Below are 12,619 nucleotides of genomic sequence, written 5' to 3' on the forward strand. Positions count from 1 at the left end.
TTCCATTGTAACCGGGAGGGGAGGAAAGGGGGAGGGTTGGGGGAGGGAAGGGGAGGGAGGAGGGGAGGGGAGGGGGGGAGGGGAGGGGGGGAGGGAGAGGGGAGGGAGGGGGTAGGGGGGAGGGAGGGGGAGAGGGGGGGATGGGAGGGGGAGGGGAGGGGGGAAGGGAGGAGGGAAAGGGGGGAGGGAGAGGGGAGGGAGGTGGGTAGGGGGGAGGGAGGGGGACCTCCCCTTTTCCCAGTACCCCTCTTTCCCCGTTGGGCCCGTCCTCGTAGGGTTTCCATTGTAACCGGGAGGAGGGGAGGGCGGGAAGGGGGAGGGAGGGAGGAGGGAGGTGTGGAGGGAGGAGGGGAGGGGAGGGAGGGGGAGGGGAGGGAGGGGGGTAGGGGGGAGGGGAAGGGGGGAGGGAGGGGGACCTCCCCTTTTCCCAGTACTCCTCTTTCCCCGTTGGGCCGGTCCTCGTAGGGTTTCAATTGTAACCGGGAGGGGGGGAGGGAGGGTGGAAGGAGGGGGGGAGAGGGATGGAAGGGTGGAGGGAGGGGGGGAGGGATTGGGGAGGGAGGGAAGGAGGGAGGGGGGAGTTAGGGGGGAGGGGGGAGGGAGTTGGGGAGGGAGGGGGGAGGAGGGGGGAGGGAGTGGGGATGGAGGTGGGAAGGAGGGGGGATGAAGGGGTTGAGGGGGGAAGGGGGACCTCCCCTTTTCCCAGTACCCCTCTTTCCCCGTTGGGCCCGTCCTCATAGGGTTTCCATTGTAACCGGGAGGGGGGGAGGGAGGGAGGTGTGGAGGGAGGAGGGGAGGGGGAGGGAGGGGGGAGGGGAGGGGGGAAGGGGAGGGGGGAAGGGGGGAGGGAGTAGGGGGGAGGGGAGGGAGGGGGATCTCCCCTTTTCCCAGTACCCCTCTTTCCCCGTTGGGCCCGTCCCCGTAGGGTTTCCATTGTAACCGGGAAACACTTGCCCCGGTGGCCCACGAGCATAGGGGCCCAATGCTGATCTGTGTATGTTAAGTGACTTGCAATTAAAAAAAATACTTTAAAAAAAGATAAGTGCTTTTTAAGTGCTTGTTTTGAAACATTCGCGGTCACATAGTGCTTCTCACTGCGATCTGTTAGTGGTGCTTTCGAAACAATGTAGCACCCATCTCAAACAAGCATTGGGAGGATGGGAGGGAGGGAAGGGGAGGGAGGGAGGAGAGAGGTGTGGAGGGATGGGGGAAGGGGAGGGGGGAACGGGGGGAAGGGGGAGGGAGAGGAGAGGGAGGGGGGATGGATGGGGGAAGGGGGGAGGAGGGGGACCTCCCCTTTTCCCAGTACCCCTCTTTCCCCGTTGGGCCCGTCCTCGTAGGGTTTCCATTGTAACCGGGAGGAGGGGAGGGAGGAGGAGGGAGGTGTGGAGGGAGGAGGGGAGGGGGAAGGGGGAGGGAGAGGGTTAGGGGGGAGGGGGAGGGGAGGGGAGGGAGGGGGACCTCCCCTTTTCCCAGTACCCCTCTTTCCCCGTTGGGCCCGTCCCCGTAGGGTTTCCTTTGTAACCAGAAGGGGGGAGGGAGGGTGGAAGGAGGGGGGAGGGGGAGAGGGATGGAAGGGTGGAGGGAGGGGGGGAGGGATGGAGGGAAGGAGGGAGGGGGGGGGAGTTAGGGAGGAGGGGTGAGGGAGGTGGGGAGGGAGTTGGGGAGGAGGGGTGGAGGGAGTGGGGATGGAGGTGGGAAGGAGTGGGGAGGAAGGGGTTGAGGGGGGAAGGGGGGGGAGGGAGGGAATAGGGGCCCCATGCTGATCTGTGTATGTTAAGTGACTTGCACAACTTTAAAAAACTGGCAGTTGCCTTTCGCAACAATGTTGCAACAATCTCACACAAGCATTGTGACGTCACAAGCTGAAGATGTAAATTTAAAACCGAGCTGATCTCTCATTGGTGCACGGGTGCCATTGTGACATCACGCGCTGAAGCCCCTTCAAGAAAAGGGTTAGAAATGAAAATTAAACTTTAATATCTCTCTAGCTTTAAAAAGGCAGCTTCAATTTGAACGAAAGTACTTACAATAGTTGCCCATGTTAATGGTGAATATGGCGGTACAAAAATCGTAGCGCTTTGGTGTACCGTCAGGGAGGAGTAGGGTTTGTAAGTTATGGACAGAAACTCTTCGGAATCTTTGCGTACATACACATATACATACGGAATGTTGGACCGCAGAGTTTTAGTAGTATATAGATAGACTAGACCGAGTGGGCCCGTTGGGCCCGTCCTCGTAGGGTTTCCATTGTAACCGGGAGGATGGGAGGGAGGGAAGTGGGAGGGAGGGGGGGAGGGGAGGGTGGAGTGGAGGGGGGAGGGGAGGGGGAAGGAGGGGAGGGGGATGGGGAGGGAGAGGGGAGGGAGGGGGGTGGGGGGAGGGTCTATTTTACTTTAAAATAAACAGCGTTCTTTGTTGAAAAGGAAATAAACTTATCTATAGAGCATCAGCTTTTTTAAAATAAATAAAATCAAACTTAATGAAAATCACATTCCTCATTTTAAATAAATGTCTTTGTTATAAATGAAATCAAACAGCGGGAGAGGCGACGGCGACTACACCTCCCGGCGGTCAGCGCTGCTGGGACGGGAGGGAGGGAGGGATGAGGGAGGGAGGAGAGTGGGGAGGGAGGGGTACCTCCCCTTTTCCCAGTACTCTTCTTTCCCAAACCACCAAGCCCCTGTTGTCCCCCTCCCCAGTCCCCATTCTCAGACCCCCCCATTCTCTCTCCCCCAGATACACTCTTACTCTCCCCCCCCCTTTCCCCAGCACACCCCTTTCCCGTTGGGCCCGTCCTCGTAGGGTTTCCATTGTAACCGTGAGGCAGGGAGGGAGGGGGGAGGGAGGGGGGAGGAGGGAAGAGGGAGGTGTGGAGGGAGGAGGGGAGGGGGAGGGGGGAAGGGGGGGAGGTGGAGGGAGGGGGGAGGGAGAGGGGGAGGGGTGGGGGGAAGGGGTGAGGGTGGAAGGGGGAGGGAGGGGGACCTCCCCTTTTCCCAGTACCCCTCTTTCCCCGTTGTGCCCGTCCTCGTAAGGTTTCCATTGTAACCGGGAGGGGAGTGGGGGGGGAGGGAAGGGAGGAGGGAGGTGTGGAGGGGGGAGGGGAGGGGGAGGGGGGAAGGGGCAAGGGGGAGGGAGAGGGAGGGAGGGGGTAGGGAGGGGGGAAGGGGGGAGGGAGGGGGACCACCCGTTTTCCCAGTACCCCTCTTTCCCCGTTGGGCCCGTCGTCGTAGGGTTTCCATTGTAACCGGGAGGAGGGGAGGTAGGGAAGGGGGAGGGAGGGAGGAGGGAGGTGTGGAGGGGAGGGGGGGAGGGGGAGGGAGGAGGGAGGGGGAGGGAGGGGGAAGGGGGAGGAGGAGAGGGGAGGGAGGGGGGGAGGAGGAGGGAGGTGTGAGGGAGGAGGGGAGGGGGGAGGGAGGGGGGAGGGGAGGGGGGAGGGAGAGGGGGAGGGGGAGGGAGGGAGCGTGTAAGGGGGAGGGAGGGGGACCTCCCCTTTTCCCAGTACCCCTCTTTCCCCGTTGGGCCCGTCCTCGTAGGTTTCCATTGTAACCGGGAGGAGGGGAGGGAGGGAGGAGGGAGGTGTGGAGGGAGGAGGGGAGGGGGGAAGGGGGAGGGAGAGGGTTAGGGGGGAGGGGGAGGGGGGAGGGGAGGGGAGGGAGGGGACCTCCCCTTTTCCCAGTACCCCTCTTTCCCCGTTGGCCCATCCCCGTAGGGTTTCCTTTGTAACCAGAAGGGGGGGAGGGAGGGTGGAAGGAGGGGGGAGGGGGAGAGGGATGGAAGGGTGGAGGGAGGGGGGGAGGGATGGAGGGAAGGAGGGGAGGGGGGGGGGAGTTAGGGGAGGAGGGGTGAGGGAGGTGGGGAGGGAGTTGGGGAGGAGGGGGGGAGGGAGTGGGGATGGAGGTGGGAAGGAGTGGGGAGGAAGGGGTTGAGGGGGGAAGGGGGGGGGGAGGGAATAGGGGCCCCATGCTGATTTGTGTATGTTAAGTGACTCGCACAACTTTAAAAAACTGGCAGTTGCCTTTCGCAACAATGTTGCAACAATCTCACACAAGCATTGTGACGTCACAAGCTGAAGATGTAAATTTAAAACCGAGCTGATCTCTCATTGGTGCACGGGTGCCATTGTGACATCACGCGCTGAAGCCCCTTCAAGAAAAGGGTTAGAAATGAAAATTAAACTTTAATATCTCTCTAGCTTTAAAAAGGTAGCTTCAATTTGAACGAAAGTACTTACAATAGTTGCCCATGTTAATGGTGAATATGGCGGTACAAAAATCGTAGCGCTTTGGTGTACCGTCAGGAGGAGTAGGGTTTGTAAGTTATGGACAGAAACTCTTCGGAATCTTTGCGTACATACACATATACATACATACATACGGAATGTTGGACCGCAGAGTTTTAGTAGTATACTAGACCGAGTGGGCCCGTTGGGCCCGTCCTCGTAGGGTTTCCATTGTAACCGGGAGGAGGGGAGGAGGGAAGGGGGAGGGAGGGAGGAGTTAGGGGAGGAGGGTGAGGGAGGTGGGGAGGGAGTTGGGGAGGAGGGGGGGAGGGAGTGGGGATGGAGGTGGGAAGGAGTGGGGAGGAAGGGTTGAGGGGGAAGGGGGGGAGGGAGGGAATAGGGGGGGAGGGAGTGGGGATGGAGGTGGGAAGGAGTGGGGAGGAAGGGGGTTGAGGGGGGAAGGGGGGGAGAGAGGGAATAGGGGCCCCATGCTGATCTGTGTATGTTAAGTGACTTGCACAACTTTAAAAAACTGGCAGTTGCCTTTCGCAACAATGTTGCAACAATCTCACACAAGCATTGTGACGTCACAAGCTGAAGATGTAAATTTAAAACCGAGCTGATCTCTCATTGGTGCACGGGTGCCATTGTGACATCACGCGCTGAAGCCCCTTCAAGAAAAGGGTTAGAAATGAAAATTTAAACTTTAATATCTCTCTAGCTTTAAAAGGTAGCTTCAATTTGAACGAAAGTACTTACAATAGTTGCCCATGTTAATGGTGAATATGGCGGTACAAAAATCGTAGCGCTTTGGTGTACCGTCAGGGAGGAGTAGGGTTTGTAAGTTATATGGACAGAAACTCTTCGGAATCTTCCGTACATACACATATACATACATACATACGGAATGTTGGACCGCAGAGTTTTAGTAGTATACTAGACCGAGTGGGCCCGTTGGGCCCGTCCTCGTAGGGTTTCCATTGTAACCGGGAGGGGAGGAAAGGGGGAGGGTTGGGGGAGGGAAGGGGGAGGGAGGAGGGGAGGGAGGGGGGGAGGGGAGGGGGGGAGGGAGAGGGGAGGGAGGGGGTAGGGGGGAGGGAGGGGGGAGAGGGGGGAGGGGAGGGGGAAGGGAGGAGGGAAGGGGGGGAGGGAGAGGGGAGGGAGGTGGGTAGGGGGGAGGAGGTGGGTAGGGGGGAGGGAGGGAGGGGGACCTCCCCTTTTCCCAGTACCCCTCTTTCCCCGTTGGGCCCGTCCTCGTAGGGTTTCCATTGTAACCGGGAGGAGGGGAGGGCGGGAAGGGGGAGGGAGGGAGGAGGGAGGTGTGGAGGGAGGAGGGAGGGGAGGGAGGGGGAGGGGAGGGAGAGGGGTAGGGGGGAGGGGGAGGGAGGGGGAGGGAGAGGGGATGGGGGAGGGGAGGGGGAAGGGAGGGGGGACCTCCCCTTTTCCCAGTACTCCTCTTTCCCGTTGGGCCCGTCCTCGTAGGGTTTTCCATTGTAACCGGGAGGGGGGGAGGGAGGGAGGAGGGAGGTGTGGAGGGAGGTGTGGAGGGAGGAGGGGAGGGGGAGGGAGGGGGGGGAGGGGAGGGGGAGGGGGGAAGAGGGGTAGGGGGGAGGGGAGGGAGGAGGGGAGGGAGGGGAACTCCCCTTTTCCCAGTACCCCTCTTTCCCCGTTGGGCCCGTCCCCGTAGGGTTTCCATTGTAACCGGGAGGGGGGAGGGAGGGTGGAAGGAGGGGGAGAGGGGTGGAAGGGTGGAGGGAGGGGGGGAGGGAGTGGGGGAGGGTCGGATGGAGGGAAGGAGGGAGGGGTGAGTTAGGGGCTGAGTGGTGATGGAGGTTGGGATTGAGGGGGGAGAGAGTGGGGATGGAGGTGGGAAGGAGGGGGGAGGAAGAGGTTGAGGGGGAAGTGGGACCTCCCCTTTTCCCAGTACCCCTCTTTCTCCACCACCAAGCCCCCACCGCAACGACCCCTGTTGTCCCCCTCCCCAGTCCCCATTCTCAGACCCCCCCCCATTCTCTTGGAATAAAAAAAAATACTTTTTAAAAAAAGTGCTTTTTAATTGCTTGTTTTGAAACATTCGCGGTTAAGTGCTTTTTTAAAAAACATTCGCGGTTAAGTGCTGGTTTTGAACATTCGCGGCTACTTAGTGCTTCTGTCAGTTGCTTTTCGAGGGAAGGAGTAGGGAGGTGTGGAGGGGGGAGGGGAGGGGGAGGGAGGGGGGAGGGGAGGGGGGAAGGGGGGGAGGGAGAGGGGAGGGAAGGGGGGTAGGGGGAGGGGGAGGGAGGGGGGAAGGGGAGGGAGGGGGGAAGGGGAGGGGGAGGGAGGGGGGGAGGGAGAGAAGGGAGGGAGGGGGGAGTGAGGGGGAGGGAGGGGAACCTCCCATTTCCCAGTACCCCTCTTTCCCCATTGGGCCCGTCCTCGTAGGTTTCCATTGTAACCGGGAGGAGGGGAGGGAGGGTGAAGGAGGGGGAGGGGGAGAGGGATGGAATGGTGGAGAGAGGGGGGGAGGGAGTGGGGGAGGGTGGGATGGAGGGAAGGAGGGAGGGGGGGAGTTAGCGGCTGAGTGGTGAAGGAGGTTGGGATTGAGGGGGGAGGGAGGGGGGAGGGAGTGGGGATGGAGGTGGGAAGGAGGGGGGAGGAAGGGGTTGAGGGGGAAGTGGGACCTCCCCTTTTCCCAGTACCCCTCTTTCCCCCACCACCAAGCCCCCTCCGCAACGACCCCTGTTGTCCCCCTCCCCAGTCCCCATTCTCAGACCCCCCCCCCCCCCCCATTCTCTCTCTCCCCCAGACACACTCTCAGTGCTTTTTTCGAAACACTTGCCCCGGTGGCCCACGAGCATAGGGGCCCAATGCTGATCTGTGTATGTTAAGTGACTTGCAATAAAAAAAAATACTTTAAAAAAGATAAGTGCTTTTTATGTGTTTGTTTTGAAACATTCACGGTCACATAGTGCTTCTCACTGCGATCTGTTAGTGGTGCTTTTCGAAACAATGTAGCACCCATCTCAAACAAGCATTGGGAGGATGGGAGGAGGGAAGGGGAGGGAGGGAGGAGAGAGGTGTGGAGGGAGGGGGGAAGGGGAGGGGGAACGGGGGGGAGGGAGAGGGGAGGGAGGGGGGATGGGATGGGGGAAGGGGGGAGGGAGGGGGACCTCCCCTTTTCCCAGTACCCCTCTTTCCCCGTTGGGCCCGTCCTCGTAGGGTTTCCATTGTAACCGGGAGGAGGGGAGGGAGGGAGGAGGAGGTGTGGAGGGAGGAGGGGAGGGGGGGAGGGGAGGGGGAGGGAGAGGGTTAGGGGGGAGGGGGAGGGGGGAGGGGAGGGGGGAAGGGGAGGGAGGGGGACCTCCCCTTTTCCCAGTACCCCTCTTTCCCCGTTGGGCCCGTCCCCGTAGGGTTTCCTTTGTAACCAGAAGGGGGGGAGGGAAGGTGGAAGGAGGGGGGAGGGGGAGAGGGATGGAAGGGTGGAGGGAGGGGGGGAGGATGGAGGGAAGGAGGGAGGGGGGGGAGTTAGGGGAGGAGGGGTGAGGGAGGTGGGGAGGGAGTTGGGGAGGAGGGGGGGAGGGAGTGGGGATGGAGGTGGGAAGGAGTGGGGAGGAAGGGGTTGAGGGGGGAAGGGGGGGGAGGGAGGGAATAGGGGCCCCATGCTGATCTGTGTATGTTAAGTGACTTGCACAACTTTAAAAAACTGGCAGTTGCTTTTCGCAACAATGTTGCAACAATCTCACACAAGCATTGTGACGTCACAAGCTGAAGATGTAAATTTAAAACCGAGCTGATCTCTCATTGGTGCACGGGTGCCATTGTGACATCACGCACTGAAGCCCCTTCAAGAAAAGGGTTAGAAATGAAAATTTATACTTTAATATCTCTCTAGCTTTAAAAAGGTAGCTTCAATTTGAACGAAAGTACTTACAATAGTTGCCCATGTCAATGGTGAATACGGCGGTACAAAAATCGTAGCGCTTTGGTGTACCGTCTGGGAGGAGTAGGGTTTGGACCCTTCAAGAAAAGTGTTAGAAATGAAAATTTAAACTTTAATATCTCTCTAGCTTTAAAAAGGTAGCTTCAATTTGAACGAAAGTACTTACAATAGTTGCCCATGTCAATGGTGAATACGGCGGTACAAAAATCGTAGCGCTTTGGTGTACCGTCTGGGAGGAGCAGGGTTTGTAAGTTATGGACAGAAATCTTCGGAATCTTCCGTATATACATACGGAATCTTCCGTATATACATACGGAATGTTGGACCGCAGAGTTTTAGTATTATATAGATAGATAGACTAGACCGAGTGGGCCCGTTGGGCCCGTCCTCGTAGGGTTTCCATTGTAACCGGGATGGGAGGAAAGGGGGAGGGTTGGGGGAGGGAAGGGGAGGGAGGAGGGGAGGGAGGGGGGGAGGGGAGGGGAGGAGGGGGGAGGGAGAGGGGAGGGAGGGGGTAGGGGGGAGGGAGAGGGGAGGGAGGGGGTAGGGGGGAGGGAGGGGGAGAGGGGGGGATGTGAGGGGGAGGGGAGGGGGGAAGGGAGGAGGGAAAGGGGGGAGGGAGAGGGGAGGGAGGTGGGTAGGGGGGAGGGAGGGAGGGGGACCTCCCCTTTTCCCAGTACCCCTCTTTCCCCGTTGGGCCCGTCCTCGTAGGGTTTCCATTGTAACCGGGAGGAGGGGAGGGCGGGAAGGGGGAGGGAGGGAGGAGGGAGGTGTGGAGGGAGGAGGGGAGGGGAGGGAGGGGGGAGGGGGGTAGGGGGGAGGGGGAGGGAGAGGGGAGGGGGGAGGGGAAGGGGGGAGGGAGAGGGGACCTCCCCTTTTCCCAGTACTCCTCTTTCCCCGTTGGGCCCGTCCTCGTAGGGTTTCAATTGTAACCGGGAGGGGGGGAGGGAGGGTGGAAGGAGGGGGGAGAGGGATGGAAGGGTGGAGGGAGGGGGGGAGGGATTGGGGAGGGAGGGAAGGAGGGAGGGGGGAGTTAGGGGGGAGGGGGAGGGAGTTGGGGAGGGAGGGGGAGGAGGGGGGGAGGGAGTGGGGATGGAGGTGGGAAGGAGGGGGGATGAAGGGGTTGAGGGGGGAAGGGGGACCTCCCCTTTTCCCAGTACCCCTCTTTCCCCGTTGGGCCTGTCCTCATAGGGTTTCCATTGTAATCGGGAGGGGGGGAGGGAGGGAGGAGGGAGGTGTGGAGGGAGGAGGGGAGGGGGAGGGAGGGGGGGAGGGGAGGGGGGAAGGGGAGGGGGAAGGGGGTAGGGGGAGGGGAGGGAGGGGGATCTCCCCTTTTCCCAGTACCCCTCTTTCCCCGTTGGGCTCGTCCCCGTTGGGTTTCCATTGTAACCGGGAGGGGGGGAGGGAGGGTGGAAGGAGGTGGGAGGGGGAGAGGGATGGAAGGGTGGAGGGAGGGGGCAGGGAGTGGGGGAGGGTGGGATGGAGGGAAGGAGGGAGGGGGGGAGTTAGGGGCTGAGTGGTGATGGAGGTTGGGATTGAGGGGGGAGGGAGGGGGGAGCGAGTGGGGATGGAGGTGGGAAGGAGGGGGGAGGAAGGGGTTGAGGGGGGAAGTGGAACCTCCCCTTTTCCCAGTACCCCTCTTTCCCCCACCACCAAGCCCCCTCCGCAACGACCCCTGTTGTCCCCCTCCCCAGTCCCCATTCTCAGACCCCCCCCCATTCTCTCTCTCCCCCAGACACACTCTCAGTGCTTTTTTCGAAACACTTGCCCCGGTGGCCCACGAGCATAGGGGCCCAATGCTGATCTGTGTATGTTAAGTGACTTGCAATAAAAAAAAATATTTAAAAAAAGATAAGTGCTTTTTAAGTGCTTGTTTTGAAACATTCGCGGTCACATAGTGCTTCTCACTGCGATCTGTTAGTGGTGCTTTTCGAAACAATGTAGCACCCATCTCAAACAAGCATTGGGAGGATGGGAGGGAGGGAAGGGGAGGGAGGGAGGAGAGAGGTGTGGAGGGAGGGGGGAAGGGGAGGGGGGGAACGGGGGAAGGGGGAGGGAGAGGGGAGGGAGGGGGGATGGGATGGGGGAAGGGATGGGGGAAGGGGGGAGGGAGGGGGACCTCCCCTTTTCCCAGTACCCCTCTTTCCCCGTTGGGCCCGTCCTCGTAGGGTTTCCATTGTAACCGGGAGGAGGGGAGGGAGGGAGGAGGGAGGTGTGGAGGGAGGAGGGGAGGGGGGGAGGGGAGGGGGGAAGGGGGAGGGAGAGGGTTAGGGGGGAGGGGGAGGGGGAGGGGAGGGGGAAGGGGAGGGAGGGGGACCTCCCCTTTTCCCAGTACCCCTCTTTCCCCGTTGGGCCCGTCCCCGTAGGGTTTCCTTTGTAACCAGAAGGGGGGGAGGGAGGGTGGAAGGAGGGGGGAGGGGGAGAGGGATGGAAGGGTGGAGGGAGGGGGGGAGGATGGAGGGAAGGAGGGAGGGGGGGAGTTAGGGGAGGAGGGGTGAGGGAGGTGGGGAGGGAGTTGGGGAGGAGGGGGGGAGGGAGTGGGGATGGAGGTGGGAAGGAGTGGGGAGGAAGGGGTTGAGGGGGGAAGGGGGGGAGGGAGGGAATAGGGGCCCCATGCTGATCTGTGTATGTTAAGTGACTTGCACAACTTTAAAAAACTGGCAGTTGCTTTTCGCAACAATGTTGCAACAATCTCACACAAGCATTGTGACGTCACAAGCTGAAGATGTAAATTTAAAACCGAGCTGATCTCTCATTGGTGCACGGGTGCCATTGTGACATCACGCGCTGAAGCCCCTTCAAGAAAAGGGTTAGAAATGAAAATTTAAACTTTAATATCTCTCTAGCTTTAAAAAGGTAGCTTCAATTTGAACGAAAGTACTTACAATAGTTGCCCACGTTAATGGTGAATATGGCGGTACAAAAATCGTAGCGCTTTGGTGTACCGTCAGGGAGGAGTAGGGTTTGTAAGTTATGGACAGAAACTCTTCGGAATCTTCCGTACATACACATATACATACATACATACGGAATGTTGGACCGCAGAGTTTTAGTAGTATACTAGACCGAGTGGGCCCGTTGGGCCCGTCCTCGTAGGGTTTCCATTGTAACCGGGAGGGGAGGAAAGGGGGAGGGTTGGGGGAGGGAAGGGGGAGGGAGGAGGGGAGGGAGGGGGGGAGGGGAGGGGGGGAGGGGGGAGGGAGAGGGGAGGGAGGGGGGTAGGGGGGAGGGAGGGGGGAGAGGGGGGGATGGGAGGGGGAGGGGGGAAGGGAGGAGGGAAGGGGGGGAGGGAGAGGGGAGGGAGGTGGGTAGGGGGGAGGGAGGTGGGTAGGGGGGAGGGAGGGAGGGGGACCTCCCCTTTTCCCAGTACCCCTCTTTCCCCGTTGGGCCCGTCCTCGTAGGGTTTCCATTGTAACCGGGAGGAGGGGAGGGCGGGAAGGGGGAGGGAGGGAGGAGGGAGGTGTGGAGGGAGGAGGGGAGGGGAGGGGGAGGGGAGGGAGGGGGGTAGGGGGAGGGAGGGGGAGGGAGAGGGGAGGGGGAAGGGGGGAGGGAGGGGGACCTCCCCTTTTACCAGTACTCCTCTTTCCCCGTTGGGCCCGTCCTCATAGGGTTTCAATTGTAACCGGGAGGGGGGGAGGGAGGGTGGAAGGAGGGGGGAGAGGGATGGAAGGGTGGAGGGAGGGGGGGAGGGATTGGGGAGGGAGGGATGGAGGGAAGGAGGGAGGGGGGAGTTAGGGGGGAGGGGGGAGGGAGGGGGAGGAGGGGGGGAGGGAGTGGGGATGGAGGTGGGAAGGAGGGGGGATGAAGGGGTTGAGGGGGGAAGGGGGACCTCCCCTTTTCCCAGTACCCCTCTTTCCCCGTTGGGCCCGTCCTCATAGGGTTTCCATTGTAACCGGGAGGGGGGAGGGAGGGTGGAAGGAGGGGGGAGGGGGAGAGGGATGGAAGGGTGGAGGGAGGGGGCAGGGAGTGGGGGAGGGTGGGATGGAGGGAAGGAGGGAGGGGGGGAGTTAGGGGCTGAGTGGTGATGGTGGTTGGGATTGAGGGGGGAGGGAGGGGGGGAGCGAGTGGGGATGGAGGTGGGAAGGAGGGGGGAGGAAGGGGTTGAGGGGGGAAGTGGGACCTCCCCTTTTCCCAGTACCCCTCTTTCCCCGTTGGGCCCGTCCTCGTAGGGTTTCCATTGTAACCGGGAGGAGGGGAGGGCGGGAAGGGGGAGGGAGGGAGGAGGGAGGTGTGGAGGGAGGAGGGGAGGGGAGGGAGGGGAGGGGAGGGAGGGGGTAGGGGGAGGGGGAGGGAGAGGGGAGGGGGGAGGGGAGGGGGAAGGGGGGAGGGAGGGGGACCTCCCCTTTTCCCAGTACTCCTCTTTCCCCGTTGGGCCCGTCCTCGTAGGGTTTCAATTGTAACCGGGAGGGGGGGAAGGAGGGTGGAAGGAGGGGGGAGAGGGATGGAAGGGTGGAGGGAGGGGGGGAGGGATTGGGGAG

Source organism: Rhinoraja longicauda, chromosome 25 (genome assembly GCF_053455715.1).
Source record: "Rhinoraja longicauda isolate Sanriku21f chromosome 25, sRhiLon1.1, whole genome shotgun sequence".
Classification (NCBI taxonomy): domain Eukaryota; kingdom Metazoa; phylum Chordata; class Chondrichthyes; order Rajiformes; family Arhynchobatidae; genus Rhinoraja; species Rhinoraja longicauda.